Below are 17072 nucleotides of genomic sequence, written 5' to 3' on the forward strand. Positions count from 1 at the left end.
TAAAAAAGAATTTTTTTAATAACTTTAAAAGATGTCCCAGAGTGGAATTGAGCAGCTAATTGGCACTTGGGAAAGTTAATGGAGGGAGAAGAATAAAGAGGAGGTTAAAATACCAAAGTCCAAGAAAGAAAATTTTACAACTGGATTTAAAATTGAATTTGGAAAAACTAAAAAGAAAAAAAGAAAAAGAAACCCAAGGAAAAGTACTCTTTATGTGGATTCAAATTATTTTTGACAGCTTTGATACTTAGTTGCTCTAAGAATATTGTAGATTTGAGAGAGACATCTGCTGGCAGAAAGCGAGAACTGCAATCTGGGTTGGAAGATAGAAGAGGAAATGACAACTGTGACCTTGACAAATAAAGATAATTCAGAAACTGTGAGAACTTTTAAGGAGTATTTGCTTTTCTGAACTGCTTGGTTTCGACTTTAGATGGTTGTGGAAGATAACAAAGCCTTTACTTGGAGTGGATTGGATAAATATTTGAATTGGATACTATTTGGAATTAAAAAGAGACAAGATGAACTATAAAATTTTAATTAAATTAAATCAAAAGTTTTAATAATTTTTTAAATTGACAATATGGAGTCTTGGATGTGTGAAGAATTAATTGAGATATTTAAAAATGTGTGAATCACTAAAGGGTAATAAAAATTCAGAAATTTTGCTGGAACATACAGAACAGGAAAAAGAGCATAAATGAGGAGCAAGAAAATAATATTGAAGGAAAAGGAATTAAAAGCAAAAAGCAGTTAGATGATTTCACTGGGATTAACAGTGGCAAAAAAAAGAGTGGATGGGGAGAATATTCCCCTCAAAAGAATCAATCAAAGGGAAAAGAAGAAAATAGTGGAAAGAAATTAGGAGAAAACTTGGGGAGAATTACTCGAGTAATATATCTAAAAGTGAGAAAAAAGATTCAGGAGAAAAGATATAATAAATACAAAAAAGAAGAAGAAGAAGAAGTTAAAAGAATGGGATAAAAAGAGGAAATTATTAAGAAGTGGAATTTTGGAGAGACCAAGAGAAAATGGTTAGAGGGGAAGAATAGTGGAAAAGAGGAAGGGAAATAAGATATATATTAGTAGATTTAAGGGAACTGTATTAATATTATTAATTGTGGATGGTCAATTAAGTTAAAGGGTTTTTAATGTAAGAAGTGAATATGATGATGTATATTGCTTATAGCAAAACAGAATAGCAGATAAAATATGAAATGGTAATGGGATTTAATTATGAAGACAAGTTAAATTAAGAGACAAAATTGAAATGTTAAAAAGTGGATGGGGGGAATATTCTCCCAAAAAGAATCAATCAAAGGGAAAAGAAGGAAATAGTGGAAAGAGATTAGGAGAAAACTTGGGATTAGGAGAAAATTTAGGGAGAATTACTCAAGTAATATATCTAAAAGTGAGAAAAAGGATTCAGGAGAAAATAATAATATTTGTATAATAAATACAAAAAGAAGAAAAAGAATGGGATAAAAGGAGAAAATTATTAAGAAGTGGAATTTTGGAGAGACCAAGAGAAAATGGTTAAAAAGGAGAAGAATAGTGGAAAAAGAGGAAAGGAAATAAGATATATATTAGTAGATTTAAGGGAACTGTATTAATATTATTAATTGTGGATAGTCAACTAAGTTAAAGAGTTTTTAATGTAAGAAGTGAATATGATGATGTATATTGCTTATAGCAAAACAGTATAGCAGATGAAATATGAGATGATAATGGGGTTTAATTATGAAGACATGTTAAATTAAGAGACAAAATAGAAATGTTAAAAAGTGGGATGGGGGAATATTCCCCCCAAAAGAATCAATCAAAGGGAAAAGAAGGAAAGAGTGGAAAGAGATTAGGAGAAAATTTGGGGAGAATTACTCGAGTAATATATCTAAAAGTGAGAAAAAGTATTCAGGAGAAAAAATATAATAAATAAAAAAAGAAAAAAGAAAAATAAGTTAAAAGAATGGGATAAAAGGAGGAAATTATTAAGAAGTGGAATTTTGGAGAGACCAAGAGAAAATGGTTAAAGAGGGGAAGAATAGTGGAAAAGAAGAAGGGAAATAAGATATGTATTAGTAGATTTAAGGGAACTGTATTAATATTATTAATTGTGGATGGTCAAGTTGAAGGGTTTTTAATGAAAGAAGTGAATATGATGATGTATATTGCTTATAGCAAAACAGAATAGCAGATGAAATATGAAATGGTAATGGGGTTTAATTATGAAGACAAGTTAAATTAAGAGACAAAATTGAAATGTTAAGAAGTGGGATGGGGTTTTTGAAAAATATATGCTGTAAATGTAGAAATAAGATAACTAATTAATGTTATTGTAAGAAATTAGGAATTAAGGGCAGATTGTGATATTGTTTATGTATTATGTATTAAGAAGAGATTAAGATAAAATGTGGATGATTAATTACGTTAAAGGGTTTCAATGTAAGAACTGAATATGATGATGTATATTATGTATAGTTAAAAAGTGGGATGGGGATTTTGAAAGATATATTTTGCAAATGGAGAAATAAGATAATTAATTGAAATTATTGTAAGAAATTAGGAATTAAAGGGTGGATAGAATAGAATAGAATAGAATAGAATTTTATTGGCCAAGTGTGATTGGACACACAAGGAATTTGTCTTGGTGCATATGCTCTCAGTGTACATAAAAGAAAAGATACGTTCATCAAGGTACAACATTTACAACACAATTGATAATCAATATATCAATATAAATCATAAGGATTGCCAGCAACAAGTTATAGTCATACAGTCATAAGTGGAAAGAGATTGGTGATGGGAACTATGAAACGATTAATAGTAGTGCAGATTCAGTAAATAGTCTGACAGTGTTGAGGGAATTATTTGTTTAGCAGAGTGATGGCCTTCGGGAAAAAACTGTTCTTGTGTCTAGTTGTTCTGGTGTGCAGTGCTCTATAGCGTCGTTTGAGGGTAGGAGTTGAAACAGTTTATGTCCAGGATGCGAGGGATCTGCAAATATTTTCACGGCCCTCTTCTTGATTCGTGCAGTATACAGGTCCTCAATGGAAGGCAAGTTGGTAGCAATTATTTTTCTGCAGTTCTAATTATCCTCTGAAGTCTGTGTTTTTCTTGTTGGGTTGCAGAACCGAACCAGACAGTTATAGAGGTGCAAATGACAGACTCAATAATTCCTCTGTAGAATTGGATCAGCAGCTCCTTGGGCAGTTTGAGCTTACTGAGTTGGCGCAGAAAGAACATTCTTTGTTGTCCTTTTTAATGATGTTTTGATGTTAGCTGTCCATTTGAGATCTTGCGATATGATAGAACCCAGAAATTTGAAGGTTTCTACTGTTGATACTGTGTTGTCAAGTATTGTGAGAGGTGGAAGTATGGAAGGGTTTTCCTAAAGTCTACCACCATTTCTACGGTTTTGAGTGTGTTCAGTTCCAGATTGTTTTGGTTGCACCACAAGGCTAGTCGTTCGACCTCTCGTCTATATGCGGATTCGTCATTGTCTCGAATGAGACCAATCACTGTTGTGTCATCTGCGAACTTCAGTAGCTTAACAGATGGATCATTGGAGATGCAGTCATTGGTATACAGAGAGAAGAGAAGTGGGGAGAGCACACAGCCTTGGGGGGCTCCTGTGCTAATTGTACAGGTATTTGATGTGATCTTGCTTAGCTTCACCTGCTGCTTCCTGTTTGTTAGGAAGCTTGTGATCCACTTACAAGTCTGTTCCGGTACCTGTAGCTGGTTTAGCTTAGTTAGAAGAATGTCTGGAATGATGGTATTGAATGCTGAACTAAAGTCTACAAAAAGGACCCTTGCATAGGTCTTTGGAGACTCAAGATGTTGTAGGATGTAGTGCAGAGCCATATTAACAGCATCATCTGTTGATCTATTTGCTCGGTATGCAAATTGCAAGGGGTCTAACAGCGGATCCGTGATGGTTTTCAGGTAGAAAAGCACTAGCCTTTCAAAGGTTTTCATGACTACAGATGTTAAAGCAACTGGTCTGTATTCATTCAGTTCCTTGATAGTGGGCTTCTTCGGCACTGGGATGATGGTAGAGCGTTTGAGGCAAGAAGGAACATAACACATCTCTAGTGATTTATTGAAAATATGGGTGAAGATGGGGGCCAATTGGTCAGCACAGACTTTTAAGCAAGAAGGAGTTATCTTGTCTGGGCCTGGAGCTTTTCCTGGCTTTTGTCTGTGAAATAGGTCCTGCACTTCCTTTTCTGTGATCACTAGGGGTTGTGAACCCAATGAAATGGGGTCAGTTGTAGGAGGCTTGGCTGTTGTTGGTGTGTCTGAGATGGGGGTTGTGGAGATAGGTGGCTGTAGTTTCCTTTCAAACCTGCAGTAAAACTCATTCAGGTCATCTGCCAGTTGTTGATTACCTTCAGCCTGGGAAGGAGGTTTGCCATAGCCGGTGATATTTTTAAGAGTTTTCCACATGTTTGCTGGTTCATTTGCTGAAAACTGATTCTTTAGCTTTTCAGAGTAGCTTCTTTTTGCTGCTCTTATCTCCCTTGTTAGTGCATTTCTGGCCTGATTGTACAGCATTTTATCACCTTTTCTGTAGGCTTCCTCTTTGGAATGTCGTAGCTGCTTAAGTTTAGGTGTAAACCAAGGTTTGTTGTTACTGTGTATTCGCAAGTTCCTTGTAGGTATACATAGGTCTTCACAGAAGCTGACATATGATGTTACAGTATCTGTGAGTTCATCCAGGTCTGCAGAGGTATCTTTAAAAATATTCCAATCAGTGCAGTCAAAACATGCCTGTAGCTTTAATTCTGATTCCTCCGTCCAGGTTTTCACTGATTTAATTATTGGTTTTATGGCTTTAAGTCTTTGCCTGTAAGCAGGTACAAGGTGAATCATGCAATGATCAGAGTGTCCTACAGCTGCATGTGGTAAAGACCGATAGGCATCTTTTAGTGTTGTGTAGCAGTGGTCTAGAGTATTCTTGCCTCTGGTGGGACAATTGACATGCTGAAAGTATTTTGGTAGTTCTTTCCTTAAGTTTGCCTTGTTTAGATCTCCCAAAACAATGGCCAGTGAATCAGGGTGTTTGGCTTCAGCCTCCATGATTTGGTCAGCTAGAGTTCGTAATGCCTTGTTTACACAGGCTTGTGGTGGGACATAAACAGCAATTAGAAGAAATGAGGAAAATTCACGAGGCGAATAGTAAGGTTTGCAGTTGATAATTAGAGTCTCTAAATTGTTGTCACAGAATTTGTAAATTATGTTAAAATCTTGACACCAGGTTGAATTAATATATAGGCATAAGCCTCCTCCTTTCTTTTACCAGATGTTTCTGGAATCCTGTCTGATCGTTCAATTTGAAATCCTGGAATGTTCAGGCTGCTATTTTCAATTGATTCATTTAACCAGGTTTCAGAGAAGCATAGGACTGCTGAATTGCGAAAATCAGAATAGTATTTGTTTAAGAGGAGTATTTCATCCATCTTATTTGCAAGTGAGCGTATATTTGTTAGGAAAATTGAAGGCAGAGGAGTTTTAGTGCGAGTTCTTAGCTTGATTAAGATCCCAGATCGTTTACCTCGTTTCCTTCGTTTCCGTCGTTTGGTTTTTTTAGTAATCCATGGCTCCGTGGGAATTGCCTCCTCCTGTGTTAGAATCTCCTCCGTGTTTGTAAAGACAGGCGGGGGTGAGATTAAAGAAAGCTGCTCCTTAAAGAAATGTTCCTTAATTTTTAGCAGATGGTCTCGTGAGTAGGAAATCCGTAGTGAGTCACAGAGAACAATTAGAAATAAATAAACAATTAGAGAGCATTTCACCGAGGCAGCCTTCGTCGGCGCCATCTTAGGACTTTTTTAGTGATATGTATTAGTGATAGTGATATGTATTAAGAAGAGATTAAGATAAGATAAAGAAATATGGAAAAAGAATATGGTTCAAACTGGAAAAGGTAATTGGGTGGGGGAAAGAGTTGAAATAAGTTATGGTGAAAAACGATGAATTTGTGATAAAGAATTATATAAAAGGGATGATTATGGAAAAAGTGGGAAGATTGGAATAGAATATAAAAATTAAGATATATAAGATGTATAAGATGTGACCCAGTCAACACTCTGTTCATAAAGTATGTACTGTATGATGAAAGAAAAAATATAATAAAACTTGTTTTTTAAAAAATATCATCTGGCCTGTGATTTACTGCCCACTCTAAAAAGAATTCACTCACCCTGCATGAGAGAATGAGAGAACACTTGCCACATTCTTGGGGGAGCCATTTTGGCAACAGCTTCACCAGGCACTTTGAAGAGAATGCAGTAAGAAATTCCTATCTGGTATTGGGAAGAATTAGAACATGCCATGAGGCAGAGAAAGAGGACAAAATGGTGGCAGCAGTGGTGGTGATGACAAGGCCTCTGGCCCCCATGCAGAGGAAGGTTGCCAACCCCTACTGTTGTAGAATAATTCATGATGATGATGATCTTATATCCTGCCTTTCCTCTTTCTTGGAACAAAGAAACTGCGCAATACTTTGCAGTACATTGGGCTGAGAGATAGTGAGAACTGAACATTCAGTCTATAGTCACACTGAGAATTAACAATGGAGTATGAACTTGAACCTGTATTTCCCCAGTCCCAGTGCAGTATTCTGGCACAACATTATTTCCATCTATATTTTCTCCACAAGAAAAAAACAAACAAACAACCTGTCTTAAACTTCTGTCATAAGGTTCTGTGAAAATTCAGTTCAAAGATCTGATTTGAAAGAGATTTAATCAAATTACCCTTTTAACTGTTATCATTATATCATTTAGATGGACTGAATCAGATTTGGCACCTTTGAGATGATTTGATGATTCAAGGTAAGTACAGAGTGATTATTGAATCAAACAGGTGATTTAAATGGAATCAACTTGATCTCCCAAATTGAATATCAAATTATCAGTTTAACTTGACAATTCCAATGACATCTTAGGTGTGCTGTACATTCCTAACGTCGTTACTTCTCCTCCTTCTCCCATACAGTCAGAATATTTCCACTACAGAATTTAATATCGCAAGATCAGTGAGAAGTGATTAAAAATTAATTGTTTGAACTAATGAGTAACATTTCTTGTTCTTTCAATTTTATAATTTTTGTGTAGTTGAATTTTTGTAATCTAGTGGGATCCAATAGTCTACCAATGTTATCATAATACGTCTATGTAACATTTGCCTTCCTTAATTGATACATACTATTTTAAAAGAGTACATGAAGTACCTAATTGTAGTCCCTATGTGGAGGAAAACTTTGAATGTTGATATTACCATGCTTATAAAAGTTGTTCAAGCAATATAATTTTGATTCCCCCCCCAACCGTAATTTCCATATATATATATATATATATATATATATATATATATATATATATATATATCAATAAATAAGGTTTGGGTACAGAAGGGCAGAGCAAAAAAAAAGGTTAGTTGCTTCTAATAGCTGCTTCTTTTCAAATAACTTCGTTTGAAAAGCCATGAGATCTCCAAACCAAAGACATCTTGACATTCGGCAGTTAACCATGACTACTGAGCTTTAATGGAATTCTGAAATTTTATTATGTGCTTCATTGCTGCAAAAGGGGTGTAGCAAATTGTTCAGATTCTTTTTTTTCCTTCACGCTTACAGTTTTCTCCTATCAATTCAACCCCTTATCATACATATTGGGCATCACATCAAAGGAGTGCTGCACAATTTAGGGAACAGATTGGCTGGACTCTTATTTAGTTCAGCCTTAACACACTGAGATTCAGTTCCCAGAATACCTTGACAAAGCAGTGGAGTCACTGCACATTTGGAAGCTATCAGATAAGAAAGAGTTTTTTTACTTCTTGCAAATTAGGATGGAATACTCTCAGGAAGAAGAAGAATTAACTTTCAGAAGCAAGGTACTTGTAGCCCTATATTTCATAAAGGAAAAAAAGGAAAATAAAGCAACGATTTTACTCTAGTGCATTGTTAAATAACAAAGATATTCTGGTTTCAATGTAAAATACTGCAGACTCTTTAACAATACATTCTTAGTCAAAAAACTGTGAACTCTGTAGTGATAATAAACTTTAGTTTTAAAAATAAATCACATATTGAGAAATAATAATTCACAATCGGAAAATATTACAAAGTTATTTCTAATTCCAGTTCATAGCATTCACCGATGCTAAATAAAGAATGTATTATTTTTATGTTAAAAGTTCAAAAGCCTTCTGAATAATCTTAGAACCTTTATGTTTGGAAAAGGGGAATAATATACTTGCTATTAAATTATGAGCTCATTTTAGGAATGGCTATGTGTTAATTATTCAAGTTTAAGTTCTCCTCCTCTCATTATAGAATACTTTTTGATGGCGCTATAAATACTGTGGTGCAGATAGGTAGTTTGGTAATCTGCGGATAATATTTAAATGACTAAATCAGTGGCAAAGAAAACTGTTTCTATGCTTTGAAAATGATCTAGAAATTCTACTTTGGACCTTGTGCAATCATGGCATCTCTCTGCTATTCTTCAAAGCAGCTCATCAGGTTTTGGATACAGACTAAAGGATGGAGCATCCTTAAGAGTCATATGAGTTAATTCATACCATAATATAGTGAGGTGCCCTTTCTGAATAAATGCATATGCATTGTATGCAAAACTTATTTACTGTATTATAATCCAAGTGTGGCAACTCCCTGGTGACATCACTGTTGTTTCTGTGTTCCTATAAGCTGAAAAAAGGAAAAAAAAAAGGAAAAAAATGCACCAAGTCGCAAAAATGTCTACTGCTATAACATTTTAAATCAGTTACATATTGCAATGGACACATACACAATATAGGAATGTTTTCTTCTTAATGATTACACAAAATAGAAATTGCCTAGAAGCCTTCAATACCAACCAAATCAACATCAACCCTAAAGCATGTCAGTTTATTAAAGCAACAAATCAGAAAATCCCACACCTTTCTTAAGAAGAAATGACCAGATATATTCCAAGTCTTGTTTCAATTAACTGCATGAAAATAACAGACATTTTGCCAGAAAAATGCTTGCCATTTTTAGCTGGAAGAGAGGGCAGAGATATTTTTTTGTAAATAAAATAAATATTTTTCTGCAATCTGTTAAGTTATAAACTCTTTAATTATGAATTCAGGAAACTTTGTAATAAAATATGTTCTGTTAATAACAATTAAGTAGGGAGAGATATATTTGACATGCAATTAAGTGCTAGAAAGTAATTGCCAAGAACTTAATTAATTGCAAATAATGATATTAAATAGGTTTACATGTTAAAAAGTAGAAATATGCCACCAGAGAATATGGAAATACATACTTTTGTTAAGAATTGCTTACACCTGCATATACAAAATTAGGTTGTCCCCACACAAGCTAATTCCCAGTTCATTTTTTCAAAATTTAAGTGCAATAAAAGGATATTGACAAATAGTATAACTTTGTAAATTTATTTACAGGTAAACAAGCCTAGAATTTTCACTGCTAAGCATGGTGGTTGTTAAGAGAATCACACCTGATTTTACAATTTTTGTTTTGGGGACATACAGTAGTGAATCATGTGGCCATTAGTTCCATTAACTATCAGAAGCTGGAAGGTTGCAAATGACAATCATGTGACCCCAGGACCGTGCAGCCATCATATATGCATACCACTTGCCAAGTGCCCAAATTTTGATCATGTGACTCTGGGGATACCGTGATGGTGGTAAGTGTAAGGACTTACCTTGCCTAGGTCTGCTTTTTATGTGCAATTGTAACTCTGAATAGTCACTAAACAAATGGTTGTAACTCAAGGACTATAACCTGTAGTTATGCTCTAAATTTTCCTTCTGTTCTTCAATGGAGAAAGACTTCATCCAACCTCAAATGTCTAAATGATCGTCAATGGATGATCAATGGATGATCTTATTAAAGAAAGTTGCCATATTTTTTTATCTCCAGTTTTTAAATTGTGAATATAGCACTGAGATAAAAAAGTGTAGAGCAACTGTAGAACAACTGAATAGACTAGACCAGGGGTCTGCAAACTTGGCTCTTTTAAGACTTGTGGACTTCAACTCCCAGAGTTGACTGAGGAACTCTGGGAGTTGAAGTCCACAAGTCTTAAAAGAGCCAAGTTTGCAGACCCCTGGACTAGACCAATAAAGTGATTAGAATATGGAGCAAGCATTAATGTCATAACTGGCAGGGGAAGATAGGGAAGAGTGTTGAAAACAGCTATTATAAATCTAATATGAAGTGATGGTCTAAAAATCTTACTTTTCAGTTGAGGTCAATTGAAATCACTGAGTGAAATCACTAAGTAGGCATTAATCATTTAGGTATAGTTGAATAAAGTGCGTGTAAGTCTATTTCTCTATATACCAATGACTGCATCTCAAATGATCCCTCTGTTAAATAAACTACTGAAGTTCACAGATGATGTAACAGTGATCGGTCTCATTCGAGACAACAATGAATCCACATACAGATGGGAGGTTGAATAACTAGCCTCATGGTGCCACCAGAAGACTCTGGAACTGAACACACTCAAAACCGTAGAAAGGGTGGTGGACTTTAGGAGAAACCCTCCCATATTACCTCTTACAATACTAGACAACACAGAATCAACAGTAGAGACTGTGAAATTTCTAAGTTCTACCATATCTCACGACATCAAAACTTCAAAAATGTCATCAAAAAAGCACAACAAAGAATGTTCTTTCTGCGCCAACTCAGAAAGCTCAAACTGCCCAAGGAACTGCTGATTCAGTTCTACAGAGGAATTACTGAGTCTGTCATCTGCACCTCTATAACTGTCTGGTTCGGTTCTGCAACCCAACAAGAAAGACACAGACTTCAGAGGATAATTAGAACTGCAGAAAAAACAGTTACTACCAACCTGCCTTCCATTGAGGACCTGTATACTGCACGAGTCAAAAAGGGGGCTGTGAAAATATTTACAGACCCCTCACATCCTGGACATAAACTGTTTCAACTCCTACCCTCAAAACGACGCTACAAAGCACTGCACACCAGAACAACTAGACACAAGAACATTTTTTTCCAGAATGCTATCACTCTGCTAAACAAATAATTCCCTCAGCACTGTCAAACTAGTTACTAAGTCTGCATTACTATTAATCTTCTCATCATTCCTATCACCCATCTCCTCCCACTTATGACTGTATGGCTGTAATCTTGTTGCTGGTATCCTTAAGATTTATATTGACTGTTTCCGTATGACTATCATTAAGTGTTGTACCTTATGATTCTTGATGAATGTATCTTTCTTTTATGTATACTGAGAGCGTATACACCAAGACAAATTCCTTGTGTTTCCAATTACACTTGGCCAATGAAGAATTCTATTCTATTCTGTTCTGTTCTGTTCTGTTTTGTTCTGTTCTGTTCTGTTCTGTTCTGTTCTGTTCTGTTCTATTCTATTCTATTCTATTCTTTCTCTTAGTTGCTCCAAGAATGCTTACTTGTTCCATGACAGAGCAAGCTAGGATTAGAAACTAATCAAGGAGAGATGCAACTTAGAACTAAGGAGAAATTTCCTGACAGTTAGAACAATTAATCAGTGGAACAACTTGCCTGCAGAAGTTGTAAATGCTCCAACACTGGAAATTTTTAAGAAAATGTTGGATAACCATTTGTCTGAAATGGTGTAGGGTGTCCTGCCTGGGCTGGGGGTTGGACTAGAAGGCCTCCAAGGTCCCTTCCAACTCTGTTGTTGTTGTTGTTGTTGTTGTTATTATAGAAGGTAAGAAGGTAAAGCAGCTGTGGTTTCTTCATTCATAGGTCTGTCTCTTTGATTGCATGCTGTTACATGTGGTCAGCTGGAAAGATGTAGAAATACTGTCAAAGTACTGTCCACCTCATGATACATTATTTGGACATTGTATGTATAACTATTGATTTCTTGTTCTTGGAAGACTTCAGCATCTATGAAGTTTCAAAACTGGAGCAGTCTGAGATTTCCTGATAACGTGGAGCTGCCTTAATTGGTACCTGATCCCCCAGATATAGCAAGGTACATGCTGGATTTAGAGTTCTGTTTGGGGATTTGAAAGGTGAAGGGAGCTCAGTATGACTGCAGACTGCAAGGATCGGGATGCTTGTGCACAGAAACATCTTGCTGGTTGTCAGTTGCTAAAACACACACTTTATAGTTTCTACATTTCAAGGCTTAAATGCTTTAGGCCTGACCTGTCTTCGTAAGTGACTGCCTCTCCTTGCATGAAATTGGTAGAAGGATCTCAAACTCTCTCGACAACAAAGGTAGATAAGAATACAACAAGAAACACACAGACTTCAGAGGATAATTAGAACTGCAGAAAAAATAATTGCTACCAACCTGCCTTCCATTGAGGACCTGTATACTGCACGAATCAAGAATAGGGCCGTGAAAATATTTACAGATCCCTCACATCCTGGGCATAAACTGTTTCAACTCCTACCCTTAAAACAACACTATAGAGCACTGCACACCAGAACAACTAGACACAAGAACAGTTTTTTCCCGAAGGCCATCACTCTGCTAAACAAATAATTCCCTCAACACTGTCAAACTATTTACTAAATCTACACTACTATTAATCTTCTCATCGTTCCCATCACCAGTCTCTTTCCACTTATGACTGTATGACTGTAACCTTTTTGTTGCTATCATTAAGGGTTAAATTGTACCCTATGACCATCATTTGCGTTGTAAATGTTGTACCTTGATGAAGGTATTTTTTTTCTTTTTCTTTTATGTACACTGAGAGCATATGCACCAAAACAAATTCCTTGTGTGTCCAATCACACTTAGCCAATAAAATTCTATTCTATTCTATTCTATTCTATTCTATTCTATTCTATTCTATTCTATTCTATTCTATTCTATTCTCATTGCTGTTATAAAAAACTGGCTGCATTTGTTCTATATGAGAGTGTGTAGAACTCACTCTGTTGAAATCCAATGCTTCTTTTCCTTCCCCTTCCTATGGTTTTTGCCTTGGCTTTTTAGAATAGAATAGAATAGAATTTTTTTATTGGCCAAGTGTGATTGGATACACAAAGAATTTGTCTTGGTGCATATGCTCTCAGTATACATAAAAGAAAAGATACGTTCATCAAGGTACGACATATACAACACAATTGATGGTCAATATATCAATATAAATCATAAGGATTGCCAGCAACAAGTTATAGTCATACAGTCATAAGTGGAAAGAGATTGGTGATGGGAACTATGAAACGATTAATAGTAGTGCAGATTCAGTAAATAGTCTGACAGTGTTGATGGAATTATTTGTTTAGCAGAGTGATGGCCTTCGGGAAAAAACTGTTCTTGTGTCTAGTTGTTCTGGTGTGCATTTTGAGGGTAGGGGTTGAAACAGTTTATGTCCAGGATGTGAGGGATCTGTAAATATTTTCACGGCCCTCTTCTTTTTAGCTCCGAAGCAAGACAAATTTGATTATTGAAATAAGTGACATCTCTGCCTGAGAAACTAGCTTTCAGCACTAGCCTCAACAAACCCAGTCCTGCTGTTAAAATCACAGGAGAAGCCCTTTTGAAGATACTCTGCTGTCAGAAGTCTATCTGCCACGTGGAAGATGGCCTTCTGCATTAGCCTGAGACTGCAAAATGCAGACCAATTCCTTGAGGAATAGTTTGCCCTGTTATCTTGTTTAGAAAAAAATCTGCAAAATACGTCTAGGATGCTAGGCTTTTAATCTTTTATTTTACTATTAATTTATTTTTTATTTTCCAGGTTTGAGTCAAAAGATAGAGTGCAAATCGAATGCATAAGTCAAGTAAATATATGACATAAAAACAATCCTGTGAAACTAGACTTAATTATATCCAGAGGATGTTTATTGATTTCACTCAGTAGGAAACCAGTATGAAAAACTATCTATGTGAGCCCAACTGGAGGATACCATGAAGCAAAGAAAGGGTACTTAAAATGAAGGTCCTTGATATCAAGAGCTTATATAAAGGGCATCTCAGATCTAGGCTTCAATTTAGTGTGATGTGAATTATGTAGTCTGCCTTTAGTTACAAGATTTGAACTCCAACTCCTAAGAACAAGAGGAATGATGAAACAACTAATTAGGATGGTAATTTTCTTCCCATAATACATTACAACTATTAAAAATTATTAATAGCATCTCAACTATATACTTTAGATTATTAAACTATAGGTACTAAAACATCTAAGAGGTCATCAGAGAAGCTAATGATCAGGGTCTAAGGTGCTATTAGATGCAAGACATTTTCAAAAGAGAAAAAAAATTCGTGCCCAAATAAAGAGAAGAAAAAGGAATATAGACTCTGGAAAAAGATAAGCTGTCATTAAAAGTACACACACACACACACAGAAATACAAATGGACTTTGGCAAGTGCAAGGCAAATATATTAATTAATTGCCATCAAGTCATTGTTGACTGTTAGTGACCACATAGATAAATTCTCTCTATGATTATTTGTTCCTAAGTTGGTTTTTCAGTTCTTTTAACATTGTACCTCTTGTGCCTGCCCATTATACATCACCACTGTAATTAAGTCCATTCACCTTGCTACTGATCATCTTCTTGTCTTTCCCAGCATTTCCCAGCATTACAGCCTGCTACAGAGAGTTATGTTTTTGCATAATTTGGGTAAAGTAGGACAATTTGAGTCACATCATTTGTGCCTTGAGTGAGAAAATCTACACTTATTTGTTCAGTCCACCAGTTTGTTTTCTTGATTGTCTATCATATTCTCAGGAATTTTCTCCAACAGCAAAGTTCAAAAGCATCAATACCCTTCCCATCTTGCTTCCTCAAAATTCAACTTTTGCTTCCATGTAGCGTCACAGGGAATACCAATGGTTTGCACAGTTCTGATCTTTGTAAGGATAGGCCAGTGGTGGGATTCAAATTTTTTACTACCGGTTCCGTGGGCATGGCTTGTTGGGTATGACATGGCATGGTGGGTATGGCTTGGTAGGTGTGGCAAGGGAAAAATACTGTAAAATCTCCATTCCCTCCCCACTCCAGGGGAAGGTTCCTGCAAAATCCCCATTTCTTCCTGATCAGCTGGGACTTGGGAGGCAGAGAATAGATGAGGGCAGGGATAATCAGAGGTGGTTTTTACCAGTTCTCCAAACTACTCAAAATTTCTGCTATTGGTTCTTTAGAACTGGTCAGAACCTGCTGAATACCACCTTGTGGCATTTTGGCTATTTTTTCCAAGGCCTTCATGGTTACTCTACCAAGTTTGCAATGCATTTCTTGTGTGCTGGGATCTCCATTTTTCTGAGTACATTCTACAGTTTGATGTGACTGACATAATAGAAAGCATTTTTTTAAATCAGGGATGAACATAGGGACTTCTTTTTGGCATTTGGCTTTCTCAATTATCCATCATGCGTCAGCAATAAAATTGTGCATTACTTGGCCTTTTCTAAAGCCAGTTGAAACATCTTGCATCTTTTATTCCATGTAGAAATTTAATCTGTTTTGGATGATCTTAAGAAGTATTTTGCTAGCATGCAAAATTAAAGATATTGTATAACAGTTTGCATAAATCTGTTGGGTCTCCTTTTTTTTTTGGTATTGGAATGTAGATTGACCTCTTCTGATCTGGTGGCACTATGTTATCCACCAGATTTGCTGGCATAGCTTAGTTAGAACCCTGACTGATTTAAACAATTCCAGTAGCCTTCCAGCTTGCAGTGACCGGATTGCTGATCTCATTTGCACTGCTGATCTTCTAGTACCGGAAGTTCTTTTAAGTAAGAGTCCCTTGGACTGCAAGGCAATCAAACAGTCCAAAGAAGATCAACCCTGATTGCTCATTAGAAGGCCAGATCCTGATGATGAAACTCAAATACTTTGGCCACCTAATGAGAAGGAAGGATTCTCTGGAGAAGAGCCTAATGCTGGGAAAGGTTGAGGGCAAAAGAAGAACGGGACGACAGAGAATGAGATGGCTGGATGGAGTCACTGAAGCAGCAGGTGTGAGCTTAAATGGACTCCAGAGGATGGTAGAGGACAGGGAGGCCTAGAGGAATGTTGTCCATGGGGTCGCGATGGGTCAGACACGACTTCACAACTAACAATAATAACAACAAATCTTTATATGTGTACTGCAAAGGATTTCAGTAACAAATAACAAAACATTTTCAAATGTTTCAAATAGATAAAAAAATTTCAAGGTATGCCAGGGAGGAAATAGCAGAGAGTTTGAATGAATTCTTTCCTTCCATCTTTAGTATCTTTATTGCTGAGAAATTAGGGCTTCAAAACTGGCTTAAATTTGATAAACTGAGAAAAATAATTATTCATGCAAATCTGAGTTATAAGGTGAACTGATGACTAAACTAAATCAATCTCTGGATCCAAACAAAATGCATCATAGAGAATTTAAAAATAAATATAGTAAAAGGTGTGCAATTTCTTCTGAATGTTGACATATTTTCTTGAGGACAAGAAAATACTTTAATTTTTAAAAAATATATTGAAAATTATTAAAGATTAACATCTGTTTTGGGAGAAATTCTTGGAATTAAGAAAAAACATAGCAGCATGAGCCAACATGAATCTTGTCTAATTAATTTTGTGCTTTTTTAAAAGGATGTTCAACAAGCATGAAGACAAGGATAACACAATAAATATCTTATACTTGCATTTTCAAAAAGCATTTAACAAGTCCCCCGCCAAAACTTCCTGAGCAAATTCACAAATCCAGCTGTTGTTAGAAAGACAGGGCTCTCAGAGACAGGCAACCAATTATAAAATAAAAATGAGAATATGATTGAATGGACAATCCTTATATTGTTGGAATCCTACAGGAATCAATGTTGAGACCAGAGGTTTTTGATCTAGCAAAATGATTTGAAGTTTGACATGCCAGTGAATGGTTTCATTTGCTTATAGTAACAAACTGTTTGGAGTGATAAAATAAAAAAGAAACTGTGAATACACTTCAAAATAAGCCATATAATTCAGGGTAAAGTGTGAAGTGATGCTATTGGCATAAAAAATTCTAAATTTCACATCTAGACATAAGGAAGTACCGTACTTTTCACTCCATAAGACACACTCCCGCAC

Source organism: Ahaetulla prasina, chromosome 5 (genome assembly GCF_028640845.1).
Source record: "Ahaetulla prasina isolate Xishuangbanna chromosome 5, ASM2864084v1, whole genome shotgun sequence".
NCBI lineage: Eukaryota > Metazoa > Chordata > Lepidosauria > Squamata > Colubridae > Ahaetulla > Ahaetulla prasina.